Source organism: Heterocephalus glaber, unplaced genomic scaffold, assembly GCF_053883595.1.
Source record: "Heterocephalus glaber isolate CG9 unplaced genomic scaffold, H.glaber_assembly_v1.0 deba00001600, whole genome shotgun sequence".
Classification (NCBI taxonomy): domain Eukaryota; kingdom Metazoa; phylum Chordata; class Mammalia; order Rodentia; family Bathyergidae; genus Heterocephalus; species Heterocephalus glaber.
This window is the reverse complement of record NW_028258372.1, coordinates 4,921,292-4,943,524: the sequence shown is the minus strand read 5'-3', so window position 1 is coordinate 4,943,524 and position 22,233 is coordinate 4,921,292.

Below are 22,233 nucleotides of genomic sequence, written 5' to 3'. Positions count from 1 at the left end.
CATGAGTGCAAGTCATAGAAAGTCAAGATTTCACATTCATTAATGTCACTCGTAAAAATCATAACTCTTATGGTAAAAAGGGAAAAGAATCAACAGTGAGCAAAAAGAACCCTAAAAGGGGAATTGGGGCAGGAATAGCAGATAGGCTTAAGAACATGAGTAGGAAAATCAGCTCACCAGGCTCCAAGTGGCGGCTCTGACACTTTCTTCAGGAATCTTGGGCAAGACCCCTAAGCAATCTCAACTTCAGCTTTCTCCCCTGTGAAACAGGAGCGATGCTTAGCCTCCCAGGGTCGTCCTGCAGATTAAGTGAGGTGACATGGAATGCCTTGTAGTGGGCAAGAGTTTAGGAAATGTGAGCTCCATTTCTTTCCTCTTTTACTCTGAAGTATTCGTATTTTCCAAGCTGAGTGCAAACATCACTTGGATGGGCTTTGGCAGATCATTCAAGGCAAGCTGGCAGGCAGAGGAATTTGCCCGTCCTAAGACCTCTCCATATTAATAGGACTGATTGTGTCAAGGCTGATGGAGCCTTTGGTTCCCAGCCAGGATGCTGGCCACGAGGGCCTCTTTCATGCTTCTGAATGGCTGGGGTTGGGGAGCTTCTTTGATGAGCTTCTTTGTGCATATTCAAGGGAATGGGGTCAGTGTCCCTTCCCTAGAAACACTGGGCCCACATCTTTGCCCCTCAAAGAGCGGCTTTGTTATTGTCCCGGTTGTTTTATTTAAACTTTCTTTAAATTGACCTCCTTTCTCCATAGTATATGCTACAATAATTGGCCCCTGATCAAATGTTTCTAAAAGCATTCCTAATGGCCTTTGGTTAAATGCCACATAAACAATGCTTCCCTGGGACACAGCCCTCTTCTGATAAGCCTTGCAGATCATGGGGTACGGACCTCTGCAGATAAAGATAATCCTGGGGTCTCTTCCCCAAGAAGAAGAGAGCCAACACAGTGCCTGCCTTTCATGCCCGAGCACCACCTCCCCGCTCTGTCTGCCCTACGAGGTGCCCCCACCCTCTGGCTCAGCTATGGTCCAGGGTTAACAAACATATTGACTTACACTAAGTCCTTCTTCAAAGTCCCCATCCCCTCTCCTGCCCAATGTCCAGAACTATGACATGGAATTAAAATAAAGCTATTGTGGTTTGAACCTAATGAACATGGCCTGATAATCCTCAAGGCTGGTTGGCTTTCAGTAGCTAAGACTGTCTAGTATGCTCAAAGTTATTTCTTCACACACATTTCACCATATAAAATGCCCCTGCAAATGAGGATTGTGTACATTGTGACCTCATCTTGACATGAACTTGAGACAGAAAGAGTGATCTAGAAGAATGCAAACCAAATGTTTGAACAAATTACATTTCCACTGAGGCATTATAGTTCATTTTCTTTGATTTTATTGCTTAACTATATTTACTAAATCTTCCCTAATGCTCATATTACATTCTCATATTAAAAATAAAATAAAATAAAGTTTGGTGTTTTAAAGATTACCAAAATAGTGGCTCATAAATACATCATTCTTTCCTCCTCAAAGAGCCAAATGCTGTCTGTTTTCCTTTTTTCAGGTATAAATCACTATTTGCTCTGTGTCAGTCGGTGAGTGCTGTTTACAAGGCTATTTTAAACTAACAAGCTTATTTTGGAAGGTTCTGATAGACTTAGAAGGAATTACAGGGTTTGAGTTGGGTAATGTCTTAGAGCCAATGCCTGTTTTGATGGACAAGAGAAGAAATAACTAAGTGCCTCTTTGGCTGAGAGGAAGCAAGAGCAAGCATTTGAAATTTACAGTGGGTTCAAATAGTTGCCTTTTATATAGATCAGTTAAAAATACAGTATCCCCTAAAGAGGCTAAGCATGGACCATGTCTTTTTTTACACTTCTTTTCCCAAGACTATTTGGTTCAGGAAGGAGTTTGGCTTAGTTAGAACGTTTTATGCTTGCACACAACACGTGCGCTGAGGTGTTCTTTGGGGAGGGGTTAATCCATGCTTCTGAACTAGGCAGCATTTGTAACAAACATCCGGGCACAGTGAAAGCTCTTGGCTCAGTTTCTGATTGGATCCTATAGGGGCTTCATGACCTGCACTGAAGTCGGCAGCTGGTAGAGGGCGCTGTGGTTGGATTTCCCACGTGTTTCCCATGTCCCGGGTCAGGACAGTGCTCATTCTTTCACCTCCGTTGCTTCCTCTCTCTGTCCATGAGTAATGGGCTCATCCACTGTTTCATTGAGTGTTTTCTTCCTGTCTCCCGGTGCCCCAGGGCCTGTGTGCAGAGACTTCGGCTGTTGGAGGGCTGCTGTTAAACGGCTGGCACTGCCGGCTGGCCTGGAAGCCCAGCACCAGAGCGGCCTGCCAAGTCTCAGCACAGCAGAGGGGCCTGATGGACTCTGGCTCTGGGCGGGCGGGGCGAACCCTCCGACCTGGAAAGGCTTTGGAGATGCCGGCAGAATTTGTCAGGGTTGAGGCCTGTGCAGAGAATCGCTGATCATTTACCTGCTTGGTTGCAATGAAGACTTCATAGATGTAGGAGGCGGGGGCCAGGATGTTGGCTGAAGAGACTTCTGGAGTGTCCTGGGGCTGACCTAAGAGAGAGCAGCTGAGAAGAGTACTCCGGACGAAGAAGGGAGCCTTTGATGTTTTCTCAGGAAGCAGTCATTTCCTCTGTTGCAAAATCGCTCGTGCGATAAATGTTACTGTATCGTGTTGTAAATGCCTGTGCTGGCCAATGTGATGAAATACCTGTGAAAAACAATGTAAAGGAGGAAAAATTTTTGGCTCAGGGTTTCAGAGGTTTCAGTCTTGTTCAACTGACTCCATTTTTTAGGCCTGTGGCAAGGCAGAGACATCATGGCGGAAGGGCATGGCCAAAGAAAGCTGCTCACCTAATGGGAGCCAGGAAGCAAAGAGGAAAAGAGCCAGAAGAGGAAGAGGCAGGGACAAGACACAGTCCTAAAGGCCATGCCCCTATGGCTCACTCCCTCTAACTAGGCCCTGCCTGCTAATGGCCCATTCATCTGTGAACTGAATTCAATGGATTACTCTATTCATGAGGTCAGCGCTCTCATGATCTAATCAACTCTCTAGGCTCCACCACTGAACATTGCTGCATCAGGGCTCAAATCCTCAGTACATGGTTCTTTGGGGTATGCTTCCAATTTAAACCATAGCAGTGATGTTGTGTGCAGAAGCAATAGGGGTAGCTTGGGATCTACTGTTGAAAAGGATCGAAACCCTGGTACTAAAGAGAATATTAAGCATCAGGCACTGGGAAATCACATCCATCATAAAATTGGTTTGAGTGTTGGCCTGAAGGGGTGCACTGGTGGAAATTTGCTTTATGTTATAGGAGTTCCCATCAAACTGTGTATAAATTGTTTTGTGATGCCGTGAACTAAGCCAGTTAGAATTCAACTCCTTTCTTACTGACTTACATAGGAGGTTCATGGACTACCAAAGCATAAAAATAAATCTTAGTTTGGGCTGTTAAAAGTTTCAGAATTTGTAAGTCTATGAAAGGTTTACCTTTGTCTATTTAGCAGCTTCTTTTTTGGGAATACAAATTGATAGGAGAAGAAAACTTACAAATAATATTTAAAATAATGAGAGAAGAAACTCTCTTCGAGCATCTACATGCATTTTAGAAAAGCTAATTGTAAAAATATTACCATTGTCCTAAACATACCTATGTTAAACACTGCTGGTTACTGTGGGAGGAGGATGTGGGTAAGAATATGAAAATAAATATGACAGTCCCTATGGGCTCAAATAAATTAAAGGTAAGAAAGAATGCTTTAAATATATCCCTTGCATCCTCAACCATCTTAAGAGGAAAAACAACTCTTGCTGTATCTCATTATCAAATCTCAAACCAATGAAGCTTGACCTGTATTCCTATCAATAACTGAATATTTGACTTTCACAAATCTGTTGGCAATTAATAGCCTGTCTTAAGTTCTCTTCTTGCTTAAGATTTTAGCAGCATTCAGTGCTAATGACTGCTTTCAATTTCTTTGTTTTCCAGATAAGGAATATGTGATTTATTTACACAAGGGAATACTACACAATCATGAGAATGAACCATGTGCAAATATATATAATAAAAATCTCACAAACATATAATTGAGCCAAAGAAGTCAGACACAATAAATGCACAATGTTTATTTCCATTCATATAACATCCCAAAGCAGACAAGACTAGTGTGTGCTTGTAGAAGCGGACAGCTAGAGAGGACATCACCGGGAGGGAGCCCGACAGGGCTGGGGGGGGTGGGGTGGCGACTGCACATATGTGATCGGCTTGTGAAAATCACTGATGCATGGGGAGAGATACTCCCTTGCCTCTGCTGGGTCCTCAGCAGAGGCTGAGGGAAGTCTCCAGTCTTCTCCCCTTGACCACATCTCCTCACCACCAAGTCCATGATCTCTGTCTCCCTCCAGTGCGCTCCAGGACTGGAGGGCTCTCTACCCTCCCTCCCTAGACAGAGCCCCCCAGGTAAGAGTCAACTTCTCTCAGGAAGCACGGAAGTAAGCACCGATGTTTTGATGCTGCAGCCCCAACAATGGACAGCTCAGGCTGCTGGTGGTGACCATGCTAGGACTTATTCGGCTGAGCACCCGCAGGCCTGTGATATGGTAGCTGCCCCGGTGGGGGTGTTGAAACACCACCTCTGTCGGGGGAGGTCATTGTCATGTTGCTTAGCTCAGAGTTGTTGCAAGGGGCAAGATGAGTTTCTGTGTGTAAAATGCTTAGCAACTGACACAAGTTAGGACTTCACGAATACGAGGTGTCAACTCAGCTTCATCTGAGGCGCGCTAGTATGAGGAAGATAGCCAGGCAATGTCTTATTCACTATTATCGCTGTATTCTTTCTCCTTTTTGTTTTCCATCTCAGTCTTTGTACTCTTTTTGCGGCTCTTACTAGTTCTTCTAGGCTTATAATGCCATGGTTTCATCTGCATGGTTTCTCCTTCCTCCCTTCCTCCTCTTCTTCCTCCTCCTCCTCCTGTAACACTGAAGACTAAACATAGGGCCTTTGAACTTAGTTAAAGCCCTTTTTATAATTTTTTATTTCTGAAATAGGGTCTTGCTAAATTGTTAAATTGCCCAGGCTGGGCTTGAGCTTGCAATCCTCCTGTCTCAGCCTCTCAGAGTGCTAGGATTACAAGCATGCACTACCACACTCAGCTGTGATTTCTCTTCCTACCCTGGATACTTTCTCTGAAGAAGCTCATAAGACCCCATCACTTTAACCACAAGTTATATCAATGTTGGCTCAGAAATATCACCTTAACATTGACCTCTCCGTAGATAAGTGCAAGCTACCTGAAGCTCCCGAGCACTAAGTGATGGGAAAAGATTGTTATCGTGGCAACATGAAGCATGGCTTAGATGGTGGCACAATCGAGACAGCAACTGGGTCAGGAGACTTCTATGTCCTGGTGAGAGGTTTCAAGGTGCCATATACATGTCAACCTATTGCACGTTGATCTTGCTTGCATTATGCCTTGCCACACATCTTGATGGATGTGTCCATGTGCCTGCCTCCTTTTCCAGCCTGCTTGACCTATCTGAAGGGAAGAACTTACACCTTTGCATCTTTAGTCTGCCATCATATTGTAGCGTGAGTTACTTATACCAACAGCGCAGCAGTGAGATTGGAAAGGAGGGCAGACGTTTTAGATGTTGAAAGTACTTGTTGATAGAGCTTGTGGAGCAGTCAGAGGTGGAGCCTGAGGAGGTGGGAGGAGATGAAGGGGACTCTGAGCATCAAGTCACGGTGGCCAGGTTGGTGAGACCATTATTTGAGAGAAGAAACATAGGAAAAAGGGACAGTGGGGTCAATGTGTTGGGTTTGCAACACATTGTGTTGGGTTGTTGATTGCAGAGAGATCAAGGCATAGTGGAAATTGGATGTGGAAATGTTAAGGAAGCAGATGGAACCACAAAATTGTGCTGATGTACTATGTATTATTCTATAAAACCGAAAGGATTATTGTTGGAAATTAAAAAAAAATATTGTATTACTCATTGAATTATGGCATCTCAGGGTTTAGAGAGATCCCAATGTTTGTTGAATGCTTGAAGCCTCTATACACCTTCCTGCTGACCTTCCTGTACTTTGGTCTCAGTCTGCAAGTTCTCTTTGTATTTACAGCATTTTTCCTCTTTGATTCACCTTCAAAGACTTCAAAGTTTCTTTTCCTTGCAGTTTTAAGTCTCTATGGCTTTTAAAAAATCAGAACAATTTTTTTTTTTTACCAGTCATCTGCTCAGAGAAATCTGACTGAGCACTTATTGACCTGGTTTGGGTGTCCATAATTTTGCTCATAGACTATTTGACATATTGTTCTAGACAGTAGGAGAAGCTCTGGGTTAACAGGAAGACAAAAGGTTAGAACAGGCTCATCTCGTAGCAACTGCCTTTCCTCAGCGGGAAGTTTGCCATTTTTGGATGTGCTATGCTTACACAAGCTGGGAATAGACTGCCATGGCATGGATCTTGCCTGCACCATCCACCAGCTGAGAGACCTTGGACAGGTTACTGAGCCACTTGGAACTCTGATTCCTTCTGGTAAATGAAGATTTCAATTTAATCTCTTGTTAGGAGGATTGAATGTGTACTGCTGAAATAGTCTCTGCCATAAAGTTAAGTCTTCATAAATATTAGCTCTTATTCTTACCAGCACAGTCCCAGCCATCAACACAATGGACAATCCCCACTGGGGGACCCATGGTGGAATGAGGAAAGATGGCAGGAGTAGTCCTCACTCACCTAATGACAAAGAAAGGAAATGACTAGAATTGCTAAGGACTCCATGTAACAGAGAGGAAGTTTCAGCAATGAGCCAAGAGTCTCTCCACTCACAGTTTTCCAAGGGAGAGAATTGCGGGAAGACGCGGCTTCCGGCGTTTAGAAGTGAGAATGTTTTCATCATCATTGTGAGGCCTACTTTAAATAGTTTGGCTAATTAGGTGATGATTAAATTGCATTGCTTCCATATGTTTGTGCCTTCTTCTGTGCAGAATATATCTGCCTGAAAAGTTGTAGGTAAATTATCTGTTTGTGGAAGAATTCTTTGATAGTTTGTACATAGTAAGCACTGGAGTGTATTGAATGGCAAACTTTTTAAAAGCTAATAATGATGATGCTGATGAACAACCACTAACATGTGAGTACTTACCTTGTGCTACATGTAGTGATTGCATTTAAATCCTATTAGGTTGGGACTGTCATTTCAAGTTAACCCCTGAAGAGACTGAAGTCTAGACAGCAACAGATCCTTGGTGTTGTCAAGACCTCTCTTTCCTTTCTTTGTTTGCATGTTTGGCATTTTGTTGTTAGATATTCTTAGAACAGAATGCACCTGCAGGAGAAACAACTTTCAATGGATCCCTAAATAGACGTGGTGCTAAAGAAGCAGAAGGGCCTGGCACATGGCTCAGCTGAAGGCAGGCAGCACAGAGATGATGTGGACTCTTAGTGTATGTTGAGCAGAGAAAGGCTGAGGTGGAAGAACAGTGAAGAACAGTGAGTGAAAGCAGACAAGCAGAGGGTCTCACGCTGAGCAATTTCAGGTAAGCCCGGATGACATTGCTTTCTTTTTACCCAAGACAACCCCAGACTCATCGGAAATGGACCCATGTTGTCTGCCCAGCCTCATCCCATCAGTCCCTCTTCTCAAAGTCCAGCTTCCTGCACACAGAACACTACCTTTAGTTCCTGAAACATACCAGCTCCTTTCACATCTTTGTTTCTCTACATGATGTACCCTCTATCAGAAACGCCCTTTTTCACAGCCCCAGCTGGTAAATATAATGAAGCCACCACACACTTTGTATCCTTTCCTTTGCTAAACACGTAACATAAATTATCCCTAGTTCTTACAACAATTCTGCAAGGTAAGCATGATTATTTCCATTTTGCATATGGGGAAAGACAGGCCCACCAAGGCTGAGCAATGAATGCAGGTTTACACACTTAGATTTAGGGCTAGAATGTAGATCTGACTGATTTGAAAGGCCATCACTTTCTCCGTGTTCCATACCTTTTGAAATTTCTAGTCACCTTTGAAGTTACAGCCCTAATGTCATTTCCTTAGTGAAGCACATTTCTCTACAGTTCTATAGTACTCTGCATGCACCCTTAAAACAATCAGTACTCATATGTGTTGTACTCTGATTGCACGTCTGCTTGGCTCCCCTGTATAGATTTCATGAAGGAAGGGAGGGGTGTATCTTTATACATCTTTATAATAATGTCTTACCACTCCTCCATCTTCCGACCAAGATTTCTACATTGCTCATCATATAATATGGACTTAATAAATTATTGTTGAATTAGCGAATAAATTAATTAATGCCAGGGAGCTAATTTGTAAAGCTGTGAACCTCCTCCTCTTTGCCAGATTATTGATTCTGCCTCTAAGTATGTTCTCTGTCTGCTTCCTACACTAGAATGATGAGCACTAACCAGATGGCGAGCCATGGAGACGTCCACCCTTGGAACCCAACACCTGTTTCCCAAGCCAGTGTGCTGGAAATGATTGGAGCTCACATCAGGCCTTGGCCACCTTCTTTGTGGCCTTAACAAACACAGTAAAGTAACAAAAGCAATAAACAACACCAGCAGCGCCAAATCTAAGAACTGTATGTAAGACTCTTGATTAACCCTTCAGATCCGACCCAGCAGCAGAAATTCTTAATTTCCCCAGTCCTTACCCATTACAGCATTTGCTGCATCTCTCCACATCAACATGATTTGCATAGACATGTGCTCCGTGCTGCTGCAGTGCTGCTCTGCCCAGCCCTTTTTTTAAATGTTTGCTGTAGCCAAATGTCCAAGCCCCAGTACGAATCTGCAGTTTGTGTTTTCATATAAGCAGAATCACTTAACCTCAGAGAAGTTCACCTACATTTATTGTCAATCATCCCTTGGTTTTTGTCAGCCTGTGACCTACCTTCTTTTAGATTCTGGCTACCTCTCCTTCCAAGCACATGACTTACTTCCAGAGTAGTTCCCTGGAATCTGAGATGACTGCAAAATGTACTGCACCAGGCTTCTTCAACTGACGCAAAGTTGAGTTATCCTTCAACAGAGAGTGATCTATTCATACAATTAAAATAGTGCAACAGTAGGCACTCCAAGTCCTAAAGAGGTTTGTTCACTAATGTCTTCAATGGCAATATGTTGTTTCATTTTGTTTCTCGGAGCCATTGTCCAAGGAACATAGACTTCACATCATGCATGCTCCTAGACTGACCATCCTTCCTGGTTTATACCGGTTGTTCTGGTGTTGCACTGTCCAGGTTTGCATCTGTCGTAGGTAGAAATGTCCAGGTTTGGAAGACAAAGGTTACCTCACTCCTTAATATCCCCTCACTGCACCCAAGCCTATTCATAGACTGCTAGTCCAGCTATGAAATGACTGTGACAGGGAGGCCATTGTGGTGAACCAACCAAGGAAGGGCAGGCAACCAGAGAGATGTGTGCAGATATATAGGACTTCATCTAGTGAGCAGATCTGGATGCAGGCCCAGGCAGGCAGGCAGGCAGGCAGGCAGGCTGCTGTTGGGTACTCAACCCACCTAAAGGGAAGCCCCAACATGGACATGGCAGACTCACACCGGAGGCCTTGAGGAGCCTTGGAGAGACAGTGCAATTTTTTCTGTCTAAAGACATTATGTAAATGTATAAGGAAGAGCCATTAACTGATTAACAGATGAGTATAAATTAGCTCATATGATTAAGTGATTAATACCTATTGTGAATCAGCAGAGTCCAAAGAGAATAGAGTCTGATGAAAGGAGACTAAATATTTTGCCCATTCTATTACCAGGTTTGTAGTTGGCCATGTGGCATCTCATTTTGATGTAATTTCCTCTGTTATTTTGTTTCCTGTGGAGAAGGGATGAAGGGTAGAGGAAATCAATCTCTAGTAAACCTAGGCACATGATCCACACCGCCACACTGGTCCTCCCAGCAGCCCGTAAGGAAACATCTGCATTTCCCATTTTACAATGAGGTGATGGGACTTGGAGCAGCAGGCAAACTGTCTAAGATGCAGAACCAGGACTGATGGCCAAAGTGGATCCCAGATCTCATCACTGTTCTGCAGGGCCAAGTTTCCACTGAGATTAGAAATTTGAAGGGAAAGCATAGCTTGTTTCTGGATGAGTGAGAAGAATGAGTGATGACTGTGAAAAGAGGATAAAAAGACAACGTGAAATTGGTGGTGGTAATGATCATTTCAAATACTGAACTACAGGAACCCTGCTAAAATTTCCACATATATTTTATTTAATCCATAATTAAGATATCTGTGAAGTAGGTATTATGAGCAACTTTCTCCTCCTCTAATTTCTCTTCCTCCTCCTCTTCTTCCTCTCCTTCTTCTTCTGCCTCTTGACACTGGGAAATGAACCCAGGCCCTTCACACTGAGCCCTAAGCCCTTTTTTTAAAAAAAAAATTTTTTTTATTTTGAGACAGAGTCTTGCTGAGTTGCTCAAGTAGGGCTTAAAGTTACGATCCTCCTATCTCAGAGTGCTGGGGTAACAGACATGAACCACCACACCCAGCATGATCCTCTTCTTGAAAATAAGAAAATTGAAGCTCTGGGTCAAGAACCTAGTGGTTGTATTACAATTCAAGTCCAGTTCACTCTGATGACAGAGCTTCTTCTCTTGACCTTTAGTTTACTGAAAGGGATGCAAGAATGAATGAAAACAGCTGGATTAGCCAGCTTTCTGTTACTGTAAGAAAGTACCTGAGATAATAAACTTAAAAAGAGAAAACGTTTATTTTGGATTAGCATTTAGTTCATAGTTGGTCCTGTTGTTGTGGACCCTGTGGTGAGGCACCACATCATGGCAGGGCATGCATGACAGAGCAAGCTGCTCACTTTATGATTACCGGGAAGCAAAAAGAGAGGAAGAGGAACAGCCAGGGCCCCAATATCTCATTCAAGTTTGCACCCCTATGACCTAACTTCCTCCCACTAGACCCCGCCTCTTAAAGGTTCCACTACGCCCAGTAGTGCCATGGGCTGGGGACCAAGTCTTCAGCACATGAGCCTTTGGGAAACATCAAGATCCCAATGATAGCATTACTCAGTTATAGCTTGATGCCAAGCAGCCTTGTGGCTCCAAACTCTGCAACAACCTAGAGTAAAACTTTACTTGTTCTCCATCAGGATTCTGACCTAGAAAAATTCTGAGTAATATAATACCTAGAAACAGCCCAGTATGAAACTGTATCTGAAATAATTATGTGTGGCCTAAAAAGTATTGAAATTTTATTCTCTGTATTATTTATGTTAGTACAGATTGGCAGTCACCTTTAGCTAATTAATTACTACTGAGATAAGAAAAGGTCTATTATAGGAAGAAATTGAATAGCCAATGGGCAATATGAGCGCTTTGTATGTTTAGAGGTGAAGATACAAGAAAAGAAATCCAGGATGAGGCTGGAGTACCAACATAAAATTTGTTTTTTCCTCAAAATTATCAAAACCCAATCCGCCATATTTTACTAGGGAAAAGCAAATCAAGTGAATAAATATAAAATGTGTAATATTAACTCCAGTTAAGTGATGACCAATAATGACTTAGAGATCTTGGTCATTAGCACATGGGCATTAGGAAAATTGGGAAGTAGGGAAATAGCTCTCTCCATTCTTCTCTACTCTGGTTTTCAGAATTCCCTTTCCCAAGGTTTCCAGGGACCCCAGGCCTGCTTCTGGACATCTCCAAAGTCTCGGGATAGAAAGATTTGACCCAAGATTCAGGTCTCTTCCCTCCCTCATCTGATGCTGAACCTTTGCTTGGAGACAGTGTTCAAGTTAACTCACTAGATAAATTCATGCAGATACTTAGCAAGTTCTATTAAACTTTAAAATAGGATCTGCTTCAATCATGCATGTGCTACTAATGCTACACATTTTAAGGACTAGGAAAAGTTGAGAAGGAGCTACTTAAGAGGAGGGAAGTTTCTTGCTGGGCTTCTCTGTGTAGGCCTAGTCAAGTCCTCAGGGAGGGGTTCTGCACCTGGACCTCAGCAGGAACAAGCAGGTTATCTCAAGACAAATGGCCACAGGCTACTAGCAAGTACAGATATTCCTCATTTAACCACCTGCTTGTTTAAAGGCTGCTTAGACATACGACCTGCCACTTGGACTTGTGACCCATCTTTTTTCTACAGATCTCTACGTCTTGTTTATAGAGCCTCAATGTCTTCTGCAGTACACCGTGTTTATACAGCACTGTGATTTTTGCTGTTTTTACTGCACAATACAGTACTGTACTCCTAAGTTCCATTATATATTACAGTACTGCAAGCAAGAGTCATGCAAATAAAAGCAAAGAGTTGAAGTTTCCTTGGGCCATTTCTTTGTTCTGAATATTGTAATGCACATACTAGATAGCATTCCTCACTTAGCAGCCAATTTATTTCATACCGAGCTGCAGGACCATGACTTGGTCATTAGAAGGGGAGTGACTGGACAGTGGCGGACACCTGCTCCCCCCCAGGACCCCTCCCACCCTGCACTCAGCCTCTGACCTCAGACAAGTCACTCTGCTGATTCCTGCCTTCTTTTTCCTTCAAGTCATTTGTGTCAAAATCCATTTGGATCAAGATTCAAGGGAGAAATCGCTTTTGTTTGCTCCAAATCCCCGAGCTTCTTGAAGGCAGGAGCGCATCATGGTCCTACACCAGGTCAGCACCTCACGTGTGCAGTTGGATGAAGGTCACCCAGGAGTGTTCAGAAATCAGGCCCCTGCAGCCAATGTTCAAATCTTTATTCTTTGCGACTCAGCTGGATTATCTGAGTGACCTGGTGATCCACATAGCGGATGCCAGATTTTCCCTCTCCTTCTAAATGTGTTGTCTCTGCTTTTGCATGCATTTCTATATATTTTTAACATTTTAGGAGCCAGGGATTTACCTCAGTGGTTTCGCTGCCTGCTGTGCAAGCGCAAGGACCCGAGTTCAATCCCTGGTACCAAAAAAACCCAACATTTTATTACATATATTCTTGTAACCTACTTGTGAAATAAGCCAATGTACAAATAGACCAAAAAAATGGAATATTCAGATTTGTAGAAATATTACAATGTATTTATTGCCTGGTTGTATTTAAAACTCTTTTAAGAAACCTGGCAGTTCTTGACCTCCTCTTAGTAAGATTCCATCAGAGTAAGAGACCATAGGGATATGACATTCCCTGCATCCACTACTTACTCTCTACACTTAACACCTTCCGAAATCCTTACTGAAGTCTTCTAACAAATGTTAGTGCTCTGTGTGCCACAAATGCATTTGAGCTTTGAATTTTTCAGTATTTGTTAAAAAAAAAAAAGCTTGAAAGACTGCTAGGAACAGGGGGCATCAATTCTGTGGAAAACTGGGGCACAGCCACATTAGGGGACCTGGTCCCAGAATCCCTGGGGCAGAAAAGCAGGTAAATCAGAGCCCAGTTTGTGCCCAGGGTTGGCCACGCTGCCCTGTCACTGGGTTTGGGAGGCAGCTGAAGCCAGGTGGGCGAAGAGCAGAGCGGCTGTGAGCTCTCTAAGGTGGCCAGATGGCAGGGAGCAGCCTGCTGGGCATGGTAATGGCCAACCGAGGCTTGGGCACTTTTTGCTGGAATTTGCTCGCTGTTATCAAGGAGCCAGGTGACATGGGTCATCTTCCGCTTCAAGCCAAGTTACAGGACAACAGGAGAAATCCACCACCTGGCCGCGACAGCTCAGTGCACAGCCCTCACGTGGGCTGCGCGGCAAGTGGAGCCTCAGAAAACAAAACTCTTTCGTGTCTGGTCTTAAAGGGCTCTGCGGAGCTCCGCCGCTTCCAGGCCTGTGAGCGCTGAACTTGCCCTTCACTGGCCCGCCGCGCTTTTCCCTGACCCCAGGGCTCTGGAAGTTGTTCTGCAGACCGACACCCTCTTCCCACCTCACCTAGCTCCCTGCGGTGCCCTCTCCCACTCATCTGTTTCCTGTGTGCTGCTTCTTTAGAGAATGTGCGCAGCAATGGATTTGGAAGCAGTTGAATAAAATGACTTCATCAAGGAAAATAATTTTATATAAAAATTATAGCCTAGAAAGAGAAGGTTGGTTATTAGATTGAAGCAAGCAGCCCTGCTCAATAGCAGAAGTGTCCGACAGAGGCTGCCAAGTCAGGGAACAGGGCTCTGAGGTGTGAATCAGTCTCTGTCCCTCCTCCACAGCCATGGTACTTTTTGGTGACTGGCAGTTGCTATGCGGAACATCAGAATCATAGATTACCTTCCCTCCCTTTAAGGGAAGGCTTCTGATCAGATTTTCCCACTACATTTTATTAATATTTGCATATGTTTTAGGGGGGTCCCTGGCTTCCCACCCCTGCCAATAACTCAAGGAAGCCCCCGAAGGGTGCAAATCATGGCAGAGTGAAAGGATGGTCAATGTCCCATAAGGGGAATTTTGATTTCACCTGACTTGAATTCCAAGTTGTAGGCAATAAGCATTCAAGGATGAAAGTGAGAACCCAGAGTTAGGCCAATAGTCTTGATTCTTAGTCCTGCTATTTGCAAACACATCTTTGGGCAGCTGGAGGATAAATACCAACTTGGGCCTAAGGTGAAGAACCTTTCTAGACGTTGATCTATCCAGGAATGAAATAACCGTAAGGACAATCGGAGGTTTCCCACTGGGTGTTGTTCTCGTGGGGCTAAAGAGAGCTGTAAGGGACAGGAGGAGGAGGACCCTGAAGCAGGCCACAGCAGGAGGAGTGATCCAAGGAAGAGCAGTACACCAAGGTGAGTCCCATGGTCTGAGCAGGGCACATGTCTGAGCATCCTGGCATGTTCCAGAAGTGTGGAGAGAATGGGAAAGACAGCTCAGCATCCAGACTGAAGAAGACTGAACACAGCAAGGGGAGATGAGGGTGCAGAAAGTCAAGTGATGGCCCTGGAGAATATTTTCTGCCAGGTGGCTCCAGTTGGAGGCCAGAGCCCTGCCCTGGGTCAGGCCAACTGCCACCCAAGGACTCTGGCAGTGGATAAGTACCAGGAAGCTTGGGTACATTGAGAGGGCAGAGGAAGAGCCTCAAGGGGGCAACTGGGGTGGTGGGGAGAAAGATGCCAAAAAATATGGAGACTCCTGTGCCCGTATCTTCTCTGCCACCTCCTCCCAATGCTCCCCCTCTCCAACACACTGCCATGGTGACTTCTCTTCCTCACCAAATGACTACTGATATTCATGCAAACCTGGTTCCCCTTTTTATTTATTTATTATTTATTTATTTATTATTTATTTATTTATTGGTACTGGGGATCGAACTTGGGTCCTTGCGCTTGCATCGCAGGCTGTGAAACCACTGAGCTAAATCCCTGGCCCTGGTTCCCCTTTTTAAATTCCAGAGCTGCATGGAATTCCAGAATGAAGTGGCTCTGGGGTCCCTGGAAGTAGAACTCCACTCTTTCTCATCCTGGTTGGCTTTGGTGGGGAGGGATCTGGGCAGAGAGGGCACTAACGGGAGGCTGGAGGAGTTTTCGTTTGCCCACTATTATGTTTTATATAAAGATCGATTTACTTTCTTGGTACTGTGAAATTGAATCCAGGTAGCGCTGAGCTGCATCCCAAGCCCTTTTGATTTTTTAATTTGAGACAGGGTGTCACTAAGTTGCCCAGGCTGGTCTCAAATTTGTCATCCTCCTGCCTTGGCCTCCTGGGTAGCTGGGATTCCAGGCAAGCGTCATTGTGCCTGGTTTAAGATTGATTTTTTTTTTTTTTGGGTACTGGGGATCGAACTTGGGTCCTTGCTCTTGTGCAGCAGGCGGCGAAACCACTGAGCTAAATCCCGGGCCTAAGATTGATATTTTCAAAAGGCAAAAACCTTGACCCAAAGAAAGGACGTCAAGGAAAAGACAAACAAAAAATCCTCAACACCTGGATGTACAATTTGGTGCATCTAGGTGATCCTTACAGACATGAGCATTGACCAAGAGTTGAGGGGGTGGTTTTTAACCCTCTGTGGAGGCAGCAGGCTGGGTACCTCAGGGTAGGTGCTTCGGGTGGGCTGTGAGATCACGCTGGGCTGGTGGTCAGACCACCTCCCTCTCAAGGTTTCCATTTGCAGCCTATAAAGTGCATGGTTCCGCTCAGGTAGAAGATGTCACCAGTCTTCCTCACGGCATGGGAAGCCACCAGCATGAACCAGAAGACCCATCGATGTTAGATCAGGTGCCATCTGGGTATAATCCCCATCAGAGGGGCCGCGGGGGACCTGGAGCCTTCTAAGGTGACATCAGCAGTATCCACACCCAGAGAAAGAAGGGAGTAATGGAAGGAAAGCGCCAGGCAATGGTCACCCGCGTGGCTCCAGCAGGGCCCCAGGCCAACTCTAGCCTGAAAGCATCACGCTAGAGGTGGAAAGCTTGAAATCTGATCCTTCCCCAGAGAACAGAATGAGGGTGCAGTTCCCTGGGGAAAGAGAAACCAGGCTGAACAGAAATTAGCCTTCGCCAGCTGCTCCTGCAATTACATTTAAATTCAGTTAAAAGAACTCCTTTCACTTGATAAAAGCAGTTGTCTTTCCAAATTATTCCCGGCCTCTTTTATTACAAACGCAACATAACAACACCACGGCCAGGTGAGAAGGGTCCTTCTCTCTGGATCTCTGTCACCCTCTCCTCTCCTTGGCCCTGTGCTAGGACACATTAGCAGTTTGTGGCTGAGAGCTGAGAAAGCTGAAGTGCCCTATTAGCATAAGATTCTGTGACTCATTGACTCACAGATTGTAAATCAGACTAACATTGGATTTTAATTAATTATATTAATTTTAGGGGAAACAACAAAACTGAAAAGTCTGCAGTGCTTCATTTACTGAGAAACTCTGAAATGTCTTTTATTTTTAGCAAGAGCCATAAAAACATCTCATACTGAAATAATGTAAAAATCAAGGAAGGGTTGTATTACTCAGCGTGATCACGCCCTTTAAAAGGCTTTGACATTTTCTTTATTTTTGTAAGTTTTTTTAGAAAGAAAAAAATATATGCATGCAATATATGACATACACGTCCATACATGCACACACTACACCAGACCCTCCCCGTAACACCACTCACTACTGGCTGTGATTCAGGATAAGGTGTGTCTGTCTTAGATCTGCTCAACGGTGGATTAATTACTGAATTATTATACAGAACTTGCAATGCATTAGTTTCATTTAAAAGCCTGCTCCATAGTTAAAAAGTGTCTAATACTTGTAAGCACACACACAAACTCATTTTGTGTTTAGTATTCACTTGCATTTATTCATTTATTAATTTATTCAAGCTAATGCTTACTGTATGCCTGGTACCTGTGCAAGTCCTAAGAGCATAAAAATAATCTGAGCCTTAGCAGAGCACAAATTGTAAGGGGAAGTTAAGTGGGGTTTGGCATGATGAAGTGACATGACAGAGCTAAGAGGGCAGGGTGCAGTGGAACAAGGTAGGAGCCCTAAAGGAAGTGGGAATGCTTTTTGTGGTGGTGACAAGAAAGAAAGCCAATAGTGACAGTGTAGGGCTTTTAGTTCAGGAGTAGCTATGAGGGACACTGGAAGGGTCTGGTGCAGGCTAGGGCTGGGGAATACAGCACTGAATACCCAGCCATCGCCACCACCCTTTTGGAGTTTCCAACCTAGTAAGGAGATTATGATTAATCAAACAATAACACAGGCATTTCACTGCCATTGTGCTAAGAGCTTTTAAGGGAAGGTACATGTGCTTAAATGGTGTACTTGCTGAGGAGCTAAGCAACAGCCAGAAAGCAGGGAGGGCTTCCCCGGAAGTGAGCAGAGCCTGATGGTAAGTAGGAGAGGCCAGCCAGGGGGAGGGAGGGGGAAAACGGGAATGCAAAGCACTGATAAGGGAGGAAGCTTGGAGTTCCCTAGAAAATGAAAAGAAGCATAGTGAGGCAGGTGAGAGTCCTGAGACCCGGGGTTGGAAGGTGGGCTGTGCAAGATCACATAGGATTTAGGCTTTCAGGAAAGTGCAAAGGAGCATAATAATGTGCACACAGAGAATTTATTTGGGGGGAAGAATTATGAATTTAAAAGTGTTTAGCACTTGTCTAAGGCCTATGAAATTTAGTTATTCTCCCTAGATCTGTACCCATCTTAAGTCCTTCTACTTGACCAGTCTATGCAGTCTGCACCTTCATGTTGGTCACCAGGAATATATTCTATCCTGGTGGCTCTGACTTCGACCCCAAACCTAGTTTTCTGATTTTTCCCTTGCCTCCATGGCAACTTATGATTTCGGTTATGATAAACTCCATCTCAATGATGGAATAGCTCATTTGTTCAATTACTCATTCAGCAACTGTGTATTGAACACCCCTATTGTACAGAAACTCATTCATCACTGAGCCCACAATATTGCAAAGGTATAAGGCCATGCATAAAAATTGTAATAGTGAACCTGATAGTAGAGGCCCTACATAGTGCACTAAAGCACAGAAAAGGAAAAAATAAGGTTAAGATTTTATTCATAAAAATCCAGCATAATATACGGTTAAATTTCCAGAATTAATAAGGGATTTACCAACACAGTTGAATACTTTGATACTCAGTTTTCTGTGACTTTAACAAATACTTCTGATGATCGACTTATAACGAGAATAGGTTTCTCTGGGCTCATGGCTTTGGAGCTTTTGGTGCATGATTACCTGGCCCTGTTGCTTTTAAGCCTGTGGCAAGGGAGCTGACAGCAATGGACACCACAGGGGAATACTGTTCACCTCTTGGCTGGGATGGGAAAGAGGAAGAAACAGGGGCTAGGCTCCCACTGGCCCCTGCAAGGCACACCCCCAGCCACTGGAGACCTCCCACTGGGCCCCACGCCTGGCCAAACTGGGGGCCACACCCTTAACACATAGGCCTTTGAGGATATTTAAGATCCAACAATAGCAGATGTGATCGCAGTATAAAACTCAGCTATATCCCCATAAATCAACACCAAAATATATTAAAACAGAAATCAACTAATATGAATTCTTTTGAAATAAGCAAGGGCTCTATGGCCAAAATTTAAAAACTGTACTGAGATAGTGGATGCATAGAGGAAAAACCCAAGTCAGACTCAATTTCTCCTATTATACATTCACAACACAGGTACTCCCAAACCCCAAAGTGTCTGCGGATTTCCCCCCACCAGCAAGTATGCTATCAATTCTGCAGCAGACACTGGATGATTGTCCTCTAATCCAATCAGGTCTGATGGTAGCTATCTGGAGATAGTTGAGATACTCCATCCCCAAGACTGATCCCTCTTCAGATGCAAGGCTTGGGTTGCTTTACCAGCTATAAATCAGGGTTTCTAAAACCCCCTCCTCCGGTTTGATTAATTTGCTTGAGTGGCTCATGGAACTCAGGGAAACTTGTTATATCTGTGATATAAAATATCTTCCACAAAGGATACAGATGAAGAGATGGTTGGAGTGAGATACAGGGGAAGGAACATGAAGTCTCCATGCCCTCTGCAGGCGTGTCACTCTCCAGGAGCAGCTACACATTCAGGTATGAGGCTCTCAGAACCTTGTCCTTCTGGGTTTTAAGGAGACTTCACTGCCCAGGCACCACTGCAAAAAGATTGCGTGGGGGAACCTGGCAGGGTCTGTCTACTCAGCCTTCTAGGTCTCTCTGTGCAGAACTGCCTTACCCGAGGGCATGGAATAGAACCCCCGAGGAAAGAGTCCTATGACAAGTGTAGCTTAGCGAATTTCTTTAAGGTCAGTTCCAAGACAGAAGGGTGGGGGACAAATTCAATTTCTGCTTAGGGGCAGAGAAATCTAGTTACTATGACCTACCTTGGGAGGGAAATTATGAGCCAGCAACCATGGATGTAAACTATAAAATATCATGTCACAAGAAATACTAAAGGAAATCTAAATAAATTGAAAAATGTACCATATTTAAGGAGGGAAGACTCAACATTGGAAAGATGCTTATTTTCCTAATTGATTTGTAGATCTATATATCCTAATTCTCATCAAAATCTCAACAAAATTTTACAGAAATTAGAAAATTGATTATAACATTTATATGTGAATATGAAGAATATCTCAGACTATCTTTTTTTTTTGGTACTGGGGATCGAACTTGGGACCTTGTGCTTGCAAGGCAGATGGCAGAACCACTGAGCTAAATCCCCGCCCCTGTCTTAGACTATCTTGAAGGAAATAATCATAGAGGGGGGCTTTCTCTACTGGACACTAAAATTTATTTTAAGTTACAGTAAAGGTAGTATGGTATTAGAGAGATATTAAGTATTAGTACGGTATTATCAGAGGTGGACAAACAGACCAATGGAACAGAAGACAGAAAAAGACATATGATAGAATTCTAGAGCAGATCAGTGGGAAAAGTAATGGCTTTTCAGTGAGGAAGTCCTAGTTCATTAAAGATTTCAATGTGAAAGGTAAATTTATAAGCTGTTGCATAGTAACATAAACTATCTTCCTGTAACATATGTATATACAATCTCATCATAAGATTCAATTATGAAAGATGTATGATTTTTGACTAAATTAAAATTAGAACTACATTCACAAAAAGATACAACAAAAATAACAAAAGGTGAAACCACAGGTTAGGATAAGCTATAATTGTTATATGTCACAAATTCTGTAATAAACTGAGACTACATAAATACTGCTCCAAATCGCCACAGATAAATTATAACTGATAATACATTGAAAATATATAAAGCACTAGTACAAATCAATAAGATACAAGTCTAATAGAAAAATGTACAAAGCCTGGCAAGTTACCCACAGCAAAATCTAAGTAGCGAATAAATATGTGTAAAAGTGTTTCATTAGTAATGAAGGAAATGCAAATTAGAACCACAAAGAGGTAACACTAGAGATAATATGAAGAAGTAACACAAAGATGCCACAATGAGATAATGACTATCAGATTGGCAAAGAATTTAAGTTTGACAATATTATTTGCCAAAGTCTATTGGTGAGGATGTGTAGTAAAAAGAACCCTCATGCATTTATGGTGAGGGGAAGATGTAAATTGGCATAAGTGCATTGGAAAGTAATTTGGATTATTCACCAGAGTTTACATTTACTCAGTGTGCAATTCAGTGCTGCTACCACCCCTGTCTTAGAGAAGAAACCCATGTCTGTGTACATGAAGTCTACATCTCAGACAGAATTGTTGATAATGACTCAAAACTGGAACCAACCCAAATGTCCTTCCACAAAGAATGGATAAATAAGCTGAGTATCTCATTTTATTTTATAATTTTAAATATACCTTTTATTTTTAATTGATATATAGTAATCATGCTTACCTATGGGGTACAGAGCAACATTTCAATGTACCGTGTAGTAATCAGATCAGGGGAGCTGGCCTGTCACCTCAGACATTTATCATTTCTTTAAGGGAACATTCAAAATCTTCTGCTATCTGTTTTGAAATATTCGATTAATTGTTAAGCATAGTTACTTAGTGTGCTAAAGAACATTAGATTTCTTCTATCTAGCTAGTCTCTATACACATCCTCTCTGCACCCTTCACAGGCTCTGGTAAGCACTTTCTTTTTCCTACTTATATGAAATAAACTTTTTAGCTTCCACATAATTTCACTTAATATAATGTCATCAAGTTCCATCCATATTGTTGCAAATGACACAGTTTATTCTTTTCATGGCTGAATAATATACCATTGTGTGTATACATCACATTTTTTGAATATATTATGTTTTCTTACAAAAGAAAACATTGTCAATAAATAGGTGCAGCAATTTGTAACATAAGTAACTTTCAGACAGTGTTGAACAAGAGACATAAGACAGAATATGTACAATATGATTTCCATTCATATGAAATTTTAAAACAGATAAAACCAAATCATATTGTTTATTAAGACATACTAAAGTTGTAAAAACTGTAAATCCAGAGCAGGATTATTGCAAAATTCAGAATCACAGTTTCTTCTAGGGTAGAGGGAGGATGATATGATTAGGAGTTGAGGAGATTCAATTGTGGCAGCCTTCTGTGGTGATTCCTGGGTGGCAGGTAAAAAAGTTTCACTATATCACCATTTGTTAAACTGTACATATGTAGTTTTAATTTTTTCTGAAGGAATATTGCATTTTTCAACAAAAATTTGTTAAATTGCATGCATAATTTAAGAGTTCCCAAGGATTTCCAGTCTTTTGGCATTATTCTTCCCTTTAATAGGCTCATAA